A 16094-nucleotide genomic window follows, 5' to 3' on the forward strand; every position below is an offset into this window, starting at 1 on the left:
ATATACACGTACTGAGGTCATAATTTCTAAGTCCAGTAATGCCAACAAAAGGACGGACAGTTAAAAAAATACATACTGTGAGCGAGGCTACCAAAAATAAATCTGTGAGTGTCAAAATAAGTAAACAGCAGTTCTATCAATATTAAAGTGTTTATAACAACGCAGTCTTTAATGCAACAATAAAAAGTTGTATTACAGAATTCAAGGCTTATATTATAAGAGTTTAACTTAATATAAATAATAAACAAAAATTAAACACAGCCAAAAATAATTCACATAAACTAAAAATACTCTCATTTTTTCGCGTCAAAAAAAAGTAAACAGTAGCAACAACCGTTGATTGTTTTTAATACTTATTTCGGGGAAGCGCCAAATATCCTTTGGAAACAGTTATTATTCAAGAGGTTAAGTGCAGTAAAACATATTTTTTTATATCATTATGTTTTTTTTTTGAGGTTAAGTTGCTAAAATATCAATATTTGTAATGGGTAAGCGAACGACCACTGAAACGGTTGAAAACTCATATTAGACATGCATAAAAAAGATAAATCTTTGCGCGAAATTGGAGAAATGGATGGAAGACACTATTGCACAATAAAAAAAATTATTCATAAACATGGTACACATCAGACTGTTGAAAATTTGTCACGGCCGAGACGACCAAAGCGCCTTACTGACACTGAAGCGCGATAAATAGTACGGGAAGTAAAAACAAATCTAGCTTCAAACGCTGCTCAAATATCAAAAGATATAGCGGAGACATCGGCTTGCAAACCAGTAAGTGCCAGTACAATCAGGATAACTTTGCACAAAAGCGGTTTGCATGGACGAGCACCACGCCGAATGGCCCATACATCAAAGACGAATAACAGATGAACTTGGAATTTTCAAAAAAGTATACAAATCAGGCTGAAAATTTCTGGGAAAACATTTCTTTTATGCAGACGAAAGCAAATTCGAAATATTTGAATCGAAAAAGTCTCCAAAATTTGAGATCCAAAAAATAAAGCCTTTACTGATAAGTGTGTTACCCACACCGTAAAGCACGGTGGAGGATCGCTTATGGTCTGGGGCTGTATGGCAGCATCTGATGTTGCGAATTTGGTTTTATTGAGCCCACGATTAACACATTGGATTATTTCAACATTTAAAAAAAAAATGTTGCTCAAAGCATTGAAAAATTAGGTCTTCCTGTCCGAGGAAACTGGATCTTTCAACAGGACAACGATCCTAAACACAAGTCCAAATTTGTTAGTGAGTGGCTGTTATATCAAACACCAAAACGCTGATAACCCTCCTCAGACCCCAGACATTAATAATATCAAGCATCTGTACAAGCACCTTGACCGAAAAAATCAGGCAGAAGGACATTTCAAGCAAGGACGACCTAAATAAGGCTTTTGATTGAAGAATGGAGCAAATCTCCCAGAATTTGCATAAAAAAAATTTGCAGAATACATGGCCAGAAGAGTAAGTGATGTCCAGAAGTCCAAAGGAAAGTAAACAAAATACTAGAATAAATATTAATTTAGTTTACGTACATAGATTTTAACTTTACAGAACTCTGTTTACTTTTTTTTGACGCGAAAAAATGAGAGAATTTTTAGTTTATGTGAATTATTTTTAGCTGTGTTTAGTTTTTGTTTATTATTTATACTAAGTTAAACTCTTATAATATAAGCCTTGAATTCTGTGATACAACTTTTTATTGTTGCATTAAAGACTGCGTTGTTATAAACACTTTAATATTGATAAAACTGCTGTTTACTTATTTTTGACGCTCACAGTACGTAAAATAGAATATAATAATAATCGATATAAGCAGAAAACAAATTTTATTTTTCATTTTAATATTTTGTTGTGTGCACACAATTTTTTTAGAATTGCTTGGCATCGTCTGGGCGTGCTCTCCACTAATATCCTGACACCTCGTTTGTGGGTTTGCGTACCATGCCTCCTTGCATTCAGTACAAAGGTTTTCCGAATTTTGAAATTTTTTTTTTCTGGGCAATTTGTATCTTAAAGTCGTTCCATAAATTTTCAAACGAGTTTGCATCGGGACTTTGGGCTGGCCACATCGGGGCGTTAACACTTTCTTCAGTGCGCCAGTTCTTCATACTTTAAGCTGCCTGCTTTGGATCATTGTCATGCATAAAAATCAATTCACTAGCATCGATTCCAAATCGAGATGGTTCTATGGTAGTTTGAGAAAGTTTAAGTATGCAAAGTGCTCCATTCTACCATCTAACCTTACCAATGGTCCAACACAGTACCAGTAAGACGCTCCCCAGACGCTACCTCCGCTGGAAGGATGGAAAAATGGTTTCCATCCTATCCGATACAGTTCACCTTAGTTTCATCGCTCCATAGATACCTTTTCCAAAAATTTGACGTCCGTTTCTAAATGTTCTTTAGCAAAGTCCAGCCGTGATCTTATGTTTTTTTTGCCAGGGTGTGGTTTTTCGACTTATTCGTCCAAACAACAGATCTTCATATAGACGGCTTCGCACAAATCTACTGGAAACGTTAAGCCCGAATTCGTTGTTTATTTCCGCCATAAGCTCTCGGGATGATTTAAAGGATGCCCCTTGCTTTTTCTAGTGATGGCTGTATCGACAAGTTCCGTTGTTTACGCCCAGGAGCTTTGTGTAGTTTTTACTTTCGATCAAATTTTGATCCCTTTTAACAAAATTGATGGCGTTGTATACCATTTTCCTCGAACAACTCATAATTTCGGCAATCTGAGGTTGAACTTTTGCCTTTTGCATGGACCAAATATTATTATCCTTTTTTCAGAATATAATGCATATTTCTGCCCATTTTGAAAATTAATTATGTTAATTTTTTTTATAGTTATAGTTAAAACAGGTATTTTTGCACGATTGCTATTTAATAATTATTATTTATATACATAACTAAAAGTGTGCTATTTCATTGTCCAACCAAACTAGTTACTCTCCGAGTAAAACGAGTGACAACAAAAACGCTTACCGTTATAAGTTGCGGAAGTCATGCCACACATAAACGTGGAAAATTGTTAAGATTCACTTACTTCATGAAACTGAAAACTTATTTGAATAACTTACTTTGAATAATTTATTTGGACAGAGAAATAGCCATGACTGTATAGATTTCTGCCATCATGTGATGATCTCATCAGTTTCACAGTCACAATCTCGATACTTCATTAATTACCGTATTTGAGGACCACAAAATTTCCAAAATGATTATTTTTTGAACCAGGCTTTAGGAATTTTCAACAAATGAAGTTAAAGCAATATCCTTGTAAGTCCTGAATTGAGAAAAACTGATTAAGCACATATTTTTGCGGAAAGCAAGGGGAGTTTTCATTGGGTAAAACGGGATATTTTGTGAGAGCGTAGGCCTTTATTGCACCAAGTTTGATTTTACTAAAACATTCCACATAATATTTCGCTATATTTTTTGGTAAGGAGCTTGAGTAGAGAAGGTATAGCCTCCACGATGACACATCCCCAAATTTGTTGAAGCTGATCGACTGCGCCGGGGCCCGAAATAAGGTTATCTGTAGTACTAGATTCCAGCATAAGAAAATTCATCAAGCCACCTGGCTGCCTCTGGATCGAAAAGCCACTAAACAGATCGATCATGTGGTATTAGACGGAAGCCACGTCTCCAGTGTTTTAGATGTGCGTACGCTCCGAGGTTCTAACATCGACTCGGATCACTATCTTGATGCAGCTAAGATTCGCACCCGCCTCTGTGCAGCAAAAAACGCACGCCACCAAACCCAAGGAAGGTTCGACGTCGAGAAGCTGCAATCACAACAGACGGCCGAACGATTTTCTACTCGGCTTGCACTCCTGCTCTCTGAGAGCACTCGTCAACAACTCGGTATAAGGGAACTGTGGGAAGGCATTTCAAACTCCTTACGTACAGCTGCAACCTAAACCATTGGTTTTCGGAAAGTGCAAAAGAACAGCTGGTACGACGAGGAGTACCGTGTCGCAGCGGAGAAAAAACAGGCTGCCTACCCCCCAACGTTATGATCGACCACTACACGTGCGGAATGGGATAGATACCGATAATTAAAGAGGAAAGCGAGACGCATTTGCAGACAGAAATAGAGAGAGGAAGAAATGCGTGGGTATGAAGAGCTTGCCAAGCTGGCCGACAGGGGTAATGCACGAAAATTCTACGAAAAGATGCGACAACTAAAAGAAGGTTTCAAGACCGGAGCATACTCTTATAGAACCCCACTTCGCCAGCCTGCTGAATGGCGGTGAAAGTACAACGCCAGGAGAAGGCGAACCCGATTCCCCAATCGATGACGATGGAGCAGACGTTCCATTACCCGACCATGAAGAAGTTCGAATAGCAATTGCCCGCCTGAAGAACAACAAAGCGGCAGGGGCCGACGGATTGCCGGCCGAGCTATTCAAACACGGCGGCGAAGAACTGATAAGGTGCATGCATCAGCTTCTTTGTAAAATATGGTCGGACGAAAGCATGCCCAACGATTGGAATTTAAGTGTGCTATGCCCAATCCATAAACAAGGAGACCCCTCAATCTGCGCCAACTACCGTGGGATTAGCCTCCTCAACATCGCATATAAGGTTCTATCGAGCGTATTGTGTGAAAGATTAAAGCCCACCGTCAACAAACCGATTGGACCTTATCAGTGTGGCTTCAGACCTGGAAAATCAACAACCGACCAGATATTCACCATGCGCCAAATCTTGGAAAATACCCGTGAAAGGAGAATCGACACACACCACCTCTTCGTCGATTTCAAAGCTGCTTTCGACAGCACGAAAAGGAGCTGCCTTTATGCCGCGATGTCTGAATTTGGTATCCCCGCAAAACTAATACGGGGAAGGACCTCTCCGAGCCGTTCGATACCAAACGAGGTTTCAGACAAGGCGACTCCCTATCATGCGACTTCTTCAACCTGCTTCTGGAGAAAATAGTTCGAGCTGCAAAACTTAATAGAGAAGGTACCATCTTCTATAAGAGTGTACAGCTGCTGGCGTATGCCGACGATATTGATATCATCGGCCTCAACACCCGCGCCGTTAGTTCTGCTTTCTCCAGACTGGACAAGGAAGCAAAACAAATGGGTCTGGCAGTGAACGAGGGCAAAACGAAATATCTCCTGTCATCAAACAAACAGTCGTCGCCCTCGCGACTTGGCTCATAACTTTGAAGTTGTAGATAATTTCGTCTATCTTGGATCCAGCGTAAACACCACCAACAATGTCAGCCTGGAAATTCAACGCAGGATTGCTCTTGCCAACAGGTGCTACTTCGGACTGAGTAGGCAATTGAGAAGCAAAGTCCTCTCTCGACAAACAAAAACCAAACTCTATAAGTCACTCATAATTCCCGTCCTGCTATATGGTGCAGAGTCTTGGGCGATGTCAACAACTGATGAGTCGACGTTGCGAGTTTTCGAGAGAAAAATTCTGCGAAAGATTTATGGTCCTTTGCGCGTTGGCCACGGCGAATATCGCATTCGATGGAACGATGAGCTGTACGAGATATACGACGAAATTGACATAGTTCAGCGAATTAAAAGACAGCGGCTACGCTGGCTAGGCCATGTTGTCCGTATGGACGAAAACACTCCAGCTCTGAAAGTATTCGACGCAGTACCCGCCGGTGGAAGCAGAGGAAGAGGAAGACCTCCACTGCGTTGGAAGGACCAAGTGGAGAATGAGCTGGCTTCGCTTGGAATATCCAATTGGCGCCACGTAACGAAAAGAAGAAACGACTGGCGCGCTGTTGTTAACTCGGCTATAATCGCGTAAGCGAGGGTGTACAATAAAAAAAAGAAGAAACCTGGGAGCGTGATTTGTTTGCAATAATCATTATTGGTCCCACAAAATTTACCCAGAAATCAACAGTTATAGCGGAGAATGCATAGCCTCCAAATACAATTTGCGATGCATTTTCCTTTGATAAGAACTTTCCAGGCTGTTTGGTATTCTTGCACATAGCCATACATGTATACACATTTATGGAAGTTTGAAAAAGGTTAAAACGTATTCCTAACTTCCTATAACGTCCTATAAAATTCTAATAGAATACCTATAAAATTTAATAAAATATTAATAAAATTTAGAGAGTAACTTTCTTATAACAGTGTACATTTGTGCTCAGAATGAAGAAAATCGGGAAAGAACTCTCTCTAGACCCCATATCACTAAGAAACCTTATGTACTTGAAAGTAATTAGCTGCCTTTAATTCTTGCAATTTGCAAGAGTAAAAAATGTTCCGTTATAGCCGAACTTAGGTCTTCCTTACTTGTTGTTTTTGAGGTTCAGATAGCACAACACTTTGATTGTCAGTTACGTCATCAACCCAATCGTCTACTTTATACACCGATGAGTATGTACAATTAGACTTTTAATATGAATAGTCAAGCTCCTTGAATTAAAATGCTTTCAGCGTCACTGAGCTTTGCGAATTTTAAAACCATTTTTCATCACTTCTCTTCACTTCGTAAAGCGATTCTGTACACACCGATCCGTCGAAGTAATTGCACAATGTAAATGAATAACTAAAAGAGACTAGCAACAAAAACAAAAATACACACACAAATTGATGGCTGTGGTGGTTAGCTTGCCATTTGTCACAAGAATTGCAGTCACGTTCCGCAACAACAGCATTTGCAGTACACAACAGTTACTCACAACCACCGCCCCCACAGTGCAGCAGTTTAGAGGTCCAGTTACGTAGCACAGTCAGATCCTCCCCCTGGTCGAGGTTGGCCAAAGTTAGTTGCGTTGCAAAATGCTTCTTCGTCTAATGACATCATTTTGCACTGTTGTGCAGCCCATTAAGTGCATCATTTAACAGTAATATTTACATCTACCCCTTTTTGTTGCACTGCCGACGTAATTACTTGCATGCACAAATACAAAAGTGCACCTCCATTTGCACACACCGACTTGGCTGTGTCAATATTTGAATTGGAAAAGTCGGTTTTCTTTCGAATACTTAGCGACAAATGAGCACTTTCGAAGAAGGCCGCTTACATTTTGACGGAGTGAAACATTTGGAGTTACTAAGCGAAGTTATAAACAATCTGCAAGCTTGATAAATAGAGTAGACAGAGTTCAAAAAAGCAAACTTTGCACATTTACTTAAACGTTTTTCAAAAATAGAAACTTGAGTTTTCTCTTAAGAAGAAAAAACGTTAACTTCGGCGCCACAAAAGCTATTATACTCTTCACCAAAAAAAATATTCCATACCAAAACTTGAGCTTGATCCTTCAGTTTGTATGACAGCTAAATACTTACATAAATGGTCCTATATCGACGGATCTGATAAATTATCAACTTCTTGGGGAGAAAAAGGTGTGCAGATCGATATCTCATAGACTGAAGGTTCGCGTATCTACAGACACACAGGCGGATATGGCTAAATCGACTCAGCTCGTCATGCTGATTATTTTTATACTAGTATAAATATATTTTATATGTTCTCCGATGTTTCTTTCAACTTAAAAACTTATGAACTAATTGCAAAGGTTTCACTCATTCAGATATTAATACCACAGAATGACATAAGCTAAGTTAACCTAAAAAACGGTGGCCAAACCCTAATACTCGGTCGTTTAAAATAGTAACGAGTAAAATGTTTTCGTTGAAGATTTTCAATTTGTGTTCAGGTTTAATTTACACACAATTTATTTCAAATTTCACCGCTAATAATGCGGCGAATATTCTCTTCCAAGTCGTCAATCGACTGGGGCTTACCTCCGTAGACAAGCGACTTCATATGTATAGCCCCACAAAAAAAACCAGCGGTGTTAAATGATCTTGGCGGGCACGCCAAGGGCCCTTGACGCGAGATAGTTAATGCGCTCACCAAAAGTTTCCTTCAAGAGATATATTGTTTCGTTGGCTTTATGGCACGTAGTGATAGATATTAATCTAACTGTAACATTATGGCTGGCTTCACAGAGCCACACCTAACGGTGATGTTTTTAGGATGTAATGGCGTCTCAAAAATGGAATCTCTCTGAGGCAATGTTTGAAAAGTTAGCTTCTTCGGTGGTCGCTCGGCGTCAATTATTGCCCGAGTTGGATTTTGCAAGTAATCCAAGGTCCTTCCGCAAAACTTTCCATACTGCGAATGGACACAACTCTTATTTTTACGCTAAACATCGAAAAGTTAAATGGATGGTTAAAGATAAATGAAATGCGAGTAACTTTGAGGTGATTTATAGTCCACGTGGAGATATTTTTACATGCTTGTTTCTTGTTTCGAGTGCTTACAGGTTGCAGGTTTTGGGGAAAATAACAAATTTTTGCTTACACACTTAGTTACCTATAATATTATTTCGTATGAGTTGCCCGAAGTATACAAATTGTACATTTTTTATATTTTTATTCCGCCAAATTTACATAAACACTGTTAAGTACGTAATTGACCTGAGACCTTCTCCCTCACACCCCTGTAGCACTTTCTTAATTTCTGTTCGCTCTGAAAAGCAAATTGTTTCAGCCGAAACGTAAACATGTCTATGACCATAAACACGTCTGCTGGGGTTTGTAGACAACATGAACCATAATTCTTCTCCAACGTACACAATTTAAAGTGTGGGCAAAGCATTATAGCTGCTTGAAGACGCTGCGGCACCAAATGCCTCCGACCCGCTATTAATTGAACTGTACAAGAGTGTCTGTTGTTGCTTCTTGTTTTGTGGCCTCTTGGCTGAGAATACGCGGTTTAACAATCAACAAGCGAGCATTTTGGCGCGCTTTTCGCAAAATCTTGTGTTTGTTTATTCGGGCAGTGCGCATGTGCTACACATACACACACCTGATTCCAGCGCGCTGGAAAAGTTCACTGCCGCACTCCGTTAACGCTGACCGAGCATAGCTGCAGTGATTTTCTGTTAATTCACACGAAGGATGCTAGCTACAGAACTGTTACCGTCAGCGCCTGCTAGGCAAGCAGAGCCGCACAAATCTTGGCGAATGTTTGCAACAGTTCGGTTGAAACGCTGCTTTGGATCGGTCGTGGTTAGCGCGAAGAATCGTCCACCGTTTTCGGATTGATTGCCCATCAAAGGCAAGTAAAAAACTAAAAACAAATTTTTAAATTCTTTTAAATGCCTGCGTCCATATGGCTGTTCGCGAGCTCCGCAAAAACGCAGTGTGATTGTTGCTAAGTGACTACGAAGTGTGAAAAGTGCTGATTTGTGCCGTTAGTTTTAATATTTCGGCTGAAGAGATGTGTGTCAGCAGTGGCATATGTGCAGAAAAGGTGTAAAAGTGAGCTGTGAATGATTCGTTGATTAGCTTTGGATACGAAACGACAGCCGGAAACGGAAGTTCGAGTCCATGCGTTGAAAAGACGCTGGGCTGAGCGGCTGAGAAGCTGCGAGGTGGAAGTGAAAAGTAAAAATCGCAATTTGCATTCGTTAAAACCTTAAGTGAAAGTACAAATAATCCGTTAGCGAGACGGAAGCAATTACGGGTCGCAAACTTCCGCGCCTAAGAGTTAGCAGGCGCATATCAGCGCTCGTCGTGCGTTGGCCGTCGGCCACCCGGTCAATCGGATAGTCGTTGGGCCATTAGTGCCGCTGATGCCACTTTTATGTAATTTTTATGTGTTATCTTAAGTGCATAATCGTCAACAACAATTACAACCAGTGGACCTCGGTCAACACTTTTCCACTTGCAGCCATCAGCGCGTGGGAAAGCGCACAATCATACTTTCGCCAGCAGTCCGGTAAGTGTATTGTGTTAGCAGCTTCTATTTGTGTTTGTTCAGTGCACTTAAATCTTGCCATCAAACGACTCTCGGCAAGTGGGGTCTTACTCAGCAGTCTTTTCTTGTGGCCTGCGTTGTTGAGAAGCTGTTGGCTTTGATTATTGTTTCTGCTGTTCAAATGAGCACCTCCTCAACTGTGTTCAACATTTCATAAGACAGTGAGCAGCAGGTGCCGGCGTCCTTGCCACTTTTTGTCTGTTGCAAGCCGTAGTGTTGGCCGCTGTAATAATGTATTATACTCGATCCTTGGTTGGTGTTGCCCGGAGCTGTGCGAAGACGGTGCTTGTGATGATAATTAAATGCGAGCACATTTGCTGTTAAAAGTACTGTTCACAATGTTCTATAAGTGCTACTAAGGCGAGAATCTGCAGTGAAGTATCGTAATTAACGGACTCAACTAATTCATTTCCTTGAAAGGCCCTAAATTGTTAAGAATTATTTATGAGCAACATTAAAAAAGATGAGATTGTCTGGTTGATGTCTTTTGAGCTTATTTTGTGGGAGTTTTCCAGTTAAAAAACTCAAAACAAATTATTACATAAGGTGGTTCGGAATGAGTGTCCCATAAAATTAAACATCAGTAAAGGACCAAAATTTGAACTTGCTAAATAATTAAATAAATAATTGAGCATAGCTTATTTTACAGAGCGTTATTTTTAAGAATTCAGAGGGTTTTGATTCATAAAAGTCAGCTTATTTCATGACTTATTGCACACCACTAACTTCTACTATATATAAAGGGTAATCCATTTCGAGATTACCTACTTAAAAAAAAAATACAGAAAAATTCGAAAGAATACTCTTTAGCATTTATTTTTTGAAGATTAACTCTTTCAAATGTTGGCCGCGGCTACGCCTCAGATGGTCCATTCGTTAATTCCAGTTTTCCATGATTCGTTCGAGCATTTTAACTGGTAACTGGCGAATGACACTCATGATGTTTTACTACATACAACGCCTGAATCGAAGCGGGCTTATCCGAATAAACTTTAGACTTTACATGCCCCCACAGCAAAAAGTCTAAAGGTGAGATATCACATGACCTTGGTTTTCTCGCAATAAATCCAGTAAGAAGTGTCGCCGTCTTGTTGAAACCAAATGTCGCTGACTTCACGAGTTTCTGCGTGCTCGACGTGGTCTAATCGAATTTCATCCAATAATGCATGTTGGGTTTCAAGGTGGGTGGTGGTAGTGCGAATAGTACGCTCAGTAGACCGATTATGTTGAAGATAAGTTGAGCGAAGCGAGCGAAACATGTTCTTTACAGAATTTTCGTTATATAGTTAAGCGATTTGTCAACGTAAGCCTTTCCATGATGAAATGCCAAACAATACTGAACAAAAATAACAAACAAGTTGACGCGAATCAAGCGCGATCTGTCAAAATAAGTCTATTGAAAAAGTACCTCTAGTTGAATCAGCCATTAATCTGTGTAAAGATATTCTTCTTCATTAAAGGTTTGGTAATTTCGTGACCGCATTCATATTTGTGTTTTAAGAATACGACATGTGTCTTATGTTTAACTACTGAATACTTAATGGGGAAATTTATAAATAAAGTGCATATTTTATCGATTGTAACCCCAATAGATTTGTGATTGGAGGCTTTGTACTACATGAAGAAAAGTTTTTTCTAATTCAAAGAAATTTTAAATTTCCTTTCGTTTATGGCAAATATTTACCGAAGAATATTTGAGAAACTGTTTTGTATTAAAAGCAAAGTTTATCACAGCGATTCTTGAAAAGAACCATTTTTGTCTACAATAATTGATTATTTACAAGAGCTTTGGTTTTTTTCGTTTTAAACTACACAATATTCAAATATGGTGAAATGAGAAAGCAATCAATTATAACCTTCTGTCCCAGTCAAATGCGTTAGTTTCGAAAAATGTAATGTAATTCAACTATATGAACTTAGTCCGAAGTAGCTCCTGTTGGCAAGAGATATTCTGCGTTGGATTTCGAGGCTGACGTTGTTGTTGGTATTAATGCTGATTCCAAGACAGCTGAAATTATCTACAACTTCGAAGTTATGACTGTCAATAGTGACGCTCCCTGCGGGGAGGGAGATAAGAATATTCCCGCGGTAAGGCATGCCTGTCGTATGAGGCGACTAAAATCCAAATGCACTATGTCCGACATTCGCATGTCTGGTTTATTGAATGTCGGCATGGTGAGAGATGTCAGAAAAGTGCTATATCGAAATACTATCAAATTCATTGAATGGGTTTGCGATTATATAACAAACACAAAAATGAAAGGGATAACAAAAAGATCATACAGTCGGGTTCTTAAGAATTCCTCGGAATTTTTGGGGGCTCGACTGGCAGTAGCTTAAGCGCAAGCTTGGGCTACAGGTCACACCAAAGACTAAAACATGGTACCACGGGGAGCAGCCGCCCCTGAAGTTCGCTTCAGTCTGCTCATTGGGTCTTGGCCCTTTGGGAGATTCGTGGTGGCTGTGGTTTACACCTAAATGCAGGAAGGGCAATTGTCCAATGTGGAGTCGCACTGCGGCCGGGTGCCGGACCCAGAGTACGGCAGAGGTTTTAGATGGGCCTCGAACCCGACCAAGGTGGCTAGGGTGTTCCTTTGGTTTTCACCCGAACCGATTGGAACCAAAGTGTATGTGTGTGGGGCGGCACTCATACCTTGGTTTCTTCCAGAGTGTAGTGTCGTGCATGCACTTACACTTTGGGGCGCTGATCAACGCATTAACTTGATCTATGTGCTACTAGCAATAGATTGCACCGTGGATTTGAGCCTTCGCAGGCAGATACCCACGTAAAACACATTGACAGTTGTCCCTATCTACGCTCCCTGCGGGGAGGGAGATAAGAATATTCCCGCGGTAAAGCATGCCTGTCGTATGAGGCGACTAAAATCCAAATGCACTATGTCCGACATTCGCATGTCTGGTTTATTGAATGTCGGCATGGTGAGAGATGTCAGAAAAGTGCTATATTGAAATACTATCAATTTCATTGAATGGGTTTGCGATTATATAACAAACACTAAAATCTGAATGGGATAACAAAAAAATCATACAGTCGGGTTCTTAAGAATTCCTCGGAATTTTTTGGGGCTCGACTGGCAGTAGCTTAAGCGCAAGCTTGGGCTACAGGTCACACCAAAGACTAAAACATGGTACCACGGGGAGCAGCCGCCCCTGAAGTTCGCTTCAGTCTGCTCATTGGGTCTTGGCCCTTTGGGGAGATTCGTGGTGGCTGTGGTTTACACCTAAATGCAGGAAGGGCAATTGTCCAATGTGGAGTGGCGCTGCGGCCGGGTGCCGGACCCAGAGTACGGCAGAGGTTTTAGATGCTCCTCGAACCCGACCAAGGTGGAAAGGGAGTCCCACCCTTTCAATTTGGAACCAAAGTGTATGTGTGTGTGGCAGGCACTCATACCTTGGTTTTTCCAGAGTGTAGTGTGGGTGCACACACTTACACTTTGGGGCGCTGATCAACGCATTGTTTTGATCTATGTGTTTCTAGTAATAGAAAACACCGTGGATTTGAGCCTCCTTAGGCAGATACCCACGTTAAACCACATTGGATTCTGTCAATAGTGACGTGAGAGTCGCGAGTGGGACGCCTGATTGTTTGATGACAGGAGATATTTCGTCTTGCCCTCGTTCACCACCAGACCCATTTCCTTCTCCGAGGCTGTTGGTATTTTTTCATTGGTCAAAGACCGGAAGTCGTGAGCTGTTTGAGCTACATACAATTGTTTCTAATATTTTTGTAAAGAACCTTCAGCTATTTGATTATTTTCTGTTGCTTTGTATGAATAGTCACTGGTAAAGAGAGTGGGCGATAAGAATATCACGTTATATAGTTTTTGTTATTATCGTTTATTTTTTACGCAAAAAGAGTGCCTTTCCGTACATACCGTATAAAAAGAAAACCATTTGAGATATTGAAACAAAATTTTCAAATCTGAATTAACATGAATCCATAAGTATATTTTAGATGAAAAATAAAGCAAATTTTATAGTTGATGTCTTACGTAATTTTGAACATTCATTTCTGAAACAAAATAACGTACGATCAATCTAAATTTGTATAAAAATTAAAAAATTTTAATATTAAAATTTTTTTTGTAATTAAAACAGTATTTCATATTTCATGTTATTTTTATTATTAATGTGTACATAAGTACTAAAACAATTAAAGTATTTAAAAGCCAAATAATGAAGAAAAATTATTATTTATTAAAACAAGAAAAAACGTTAACTTAGGCTGCACCGAAGCTAATATACCCTTCACAGGTGCATTTCTTTTAGTAACTATGTGTTCAGTTTATATGGAAGCTATATGCTATAGTAATCCGATCTGAACAATTTTTTCGGAGATAATATTAATACCTTAAGCAGTTATCCATGTCAAATTTCGTGAAGATACCACGTCAAATGTGAAAGCTTTCCATACAAGAACTTGATTCCGATCGTTCGGTTTGTATGGCAGCTATATGTTATAGCTACATATATCGGCAGTTCCGACAGACGGACATGGCTACATCGACTCAGCTCAACATACTGATCATTTGTATATGTATATACTTTATAGGGTCTCCGACATTTCCTTCTGGGTGTTACAAACTTAATACTCTCGTATACCCTTTTCAGGGTATAAAAATAATTATTCAAAAAATATATTATGATAAAAGAAATGAAAGTAGACTGGAATCAAAGTTTTAGGTCCTGCAGATCCAGATGATGCCATTTCTTCTTGGTTATCGATCAACTTTGCGGGTGAAAAAGATTAGTCTGCTGAATTCTTAAAAGAACACGGGTTTAAACACTCGGAAATCCTCACTCATATCGGATCACTTGGATCATGGAGTCGCTAAACCGAACTTTTGTGGCTAAGTTCGGATGTAACCGAACATTTTAAACTCTCGCAACTTCTAAAGGTCAAAGCTGGCGAAATATGTATGCATAGGTCTTGGCGAAACTTTATAATACAACGACCTTCGAACTTCCGGTTGACATCGAGAATATGTGAGCTAGCTTAACGTAAGACCCTTTCAGTATATTATGGTAATCGTCTGTACTATTTCCAATACTTCTCATAGCCTACATATACTCAATTTCGAACAGTTCGATATATTAATCGTATTTTATTTGACCGTCATAAGCTAATAACCAAACCGTTGACAAATACATAAAACGCACTTGGCTTATTTCATATTTTCATCTGTCAAAATGAGGCTTCTCGCTATTGCCAACCACGTTGTTTTTGGAAATAACTTAGCTATTGCGAATGAAAAAAACGATGAACTGGCAATGCCTCTAGTTTAATATGAATTGAAATTAATCCTTAACCACCAGCTGAATATGAAAGAAGTCGGTCTAAAAGCTAACTGTTGACATAACATATAACTTAAGTAAAGTTAACAAATGTAATTGTGATCCATTTATAATTTAGTCGAATAGTAAATATTGAATTCTTTCGCTACATTTTCTAATGTAAAGATTTGCCAACTCCAGGAAATATGACACCGGCTTTGTTTTTCGAAGCCGTACTTGTTTCTGCTTGAAGTTAGGCTGTAGCCAGGAAAAGGAAGGTAACTTAAGGAAGCAAAAGCGACTTTTTGTAGCCTCTAGAAGAGCTTGTTATTGGAGCGTGAAGAGATAAATCGGCCTTAAATGAGTTATAACGACCGCTCTTTAGCTGGCTGGCCGAACCAGCCCAGCCATTGTATTGCTATCTATAAGTTAAACCACATAAATCACTGTTTGGCGCGCGCGTTCATACAATTTGGCATTCAATGTTGTAAAATTGAATTACTCTCGCAATCTCATCACAATTCAATTTTAAAATTATTCTAATTTGTATGCGCACAAAGAGACGTTTGTGTGCGATTTTGACGGCGACAACGATCTGTATGGTGTGCATATTTAGCACAGATGTCGAGCATATTCACGAATGCGTTGAGCGGTTTGTTTTCAGACACCAAATCGATATGGAAACCGATGCGCCAAAAGAATGCTGAAATAACAAAGTATCAAATGCAGCATTGGATGTGCCCTCCAGCCATTGTTGCTGGAAACAATAGCCCGTTAGCCGCTTTCCCGGCATCACCTATGTTCTGCTGCTTGCTACGCAGGCACTTTGCATCGCCATGAATGTCTGTACTTTACATATGTACACATATACATATGTACACATATACATATGTACACATATACATATGTACACATATACATATGTATGTCTGTGGTGGCTATTCCCACTTGCATGCAAATTGGGAAAATTAAATGCCAAATCTGGCATGTTGTGAACAATGTTGGTGGCGTTTGCTGCAGACTTTGCAGTG

The 16094-nt window shown here is 39.6% G+C and overlaps 1 protein-coding gene across 1 annotated transcript in view; it reads left to right on the top strand.

Moving 5' to 3' along the window:
* Nucleotides 1–9061: 9061 nt before the first annotated feature.
* LOC120782281 (tyramine/octopamine receptor-like) overlaps nt 9062–16094 on the top strand; it is a 35663-nt gene continuing 28630 nt past the window's right edge. The window contains exon 1 of the mRNA XM_040114483.1: nt 9062–9729. The gene's annotated coding sequence lies outside the window, so the exon portion shown is untranslated. The remainder of the gene's footprint in view (nt 9730–16094) is intronic.

Source organism: Bactrocera tryoni, chromosome 1, assembly GCF_016617805.1.
Source record: "Bactrocera tryoni isolate S06 chromosome 1, CSIRO_BtryS06_freeze2, whole genome shotgun sequence".
In the NCBI taxonomy this organism is placed as follows: Eukaryota; Metazoa; Arthropoda; class Insecta; order Diptera; family Tephritidae; genus Bactrocera; species Bactrocera tryoni.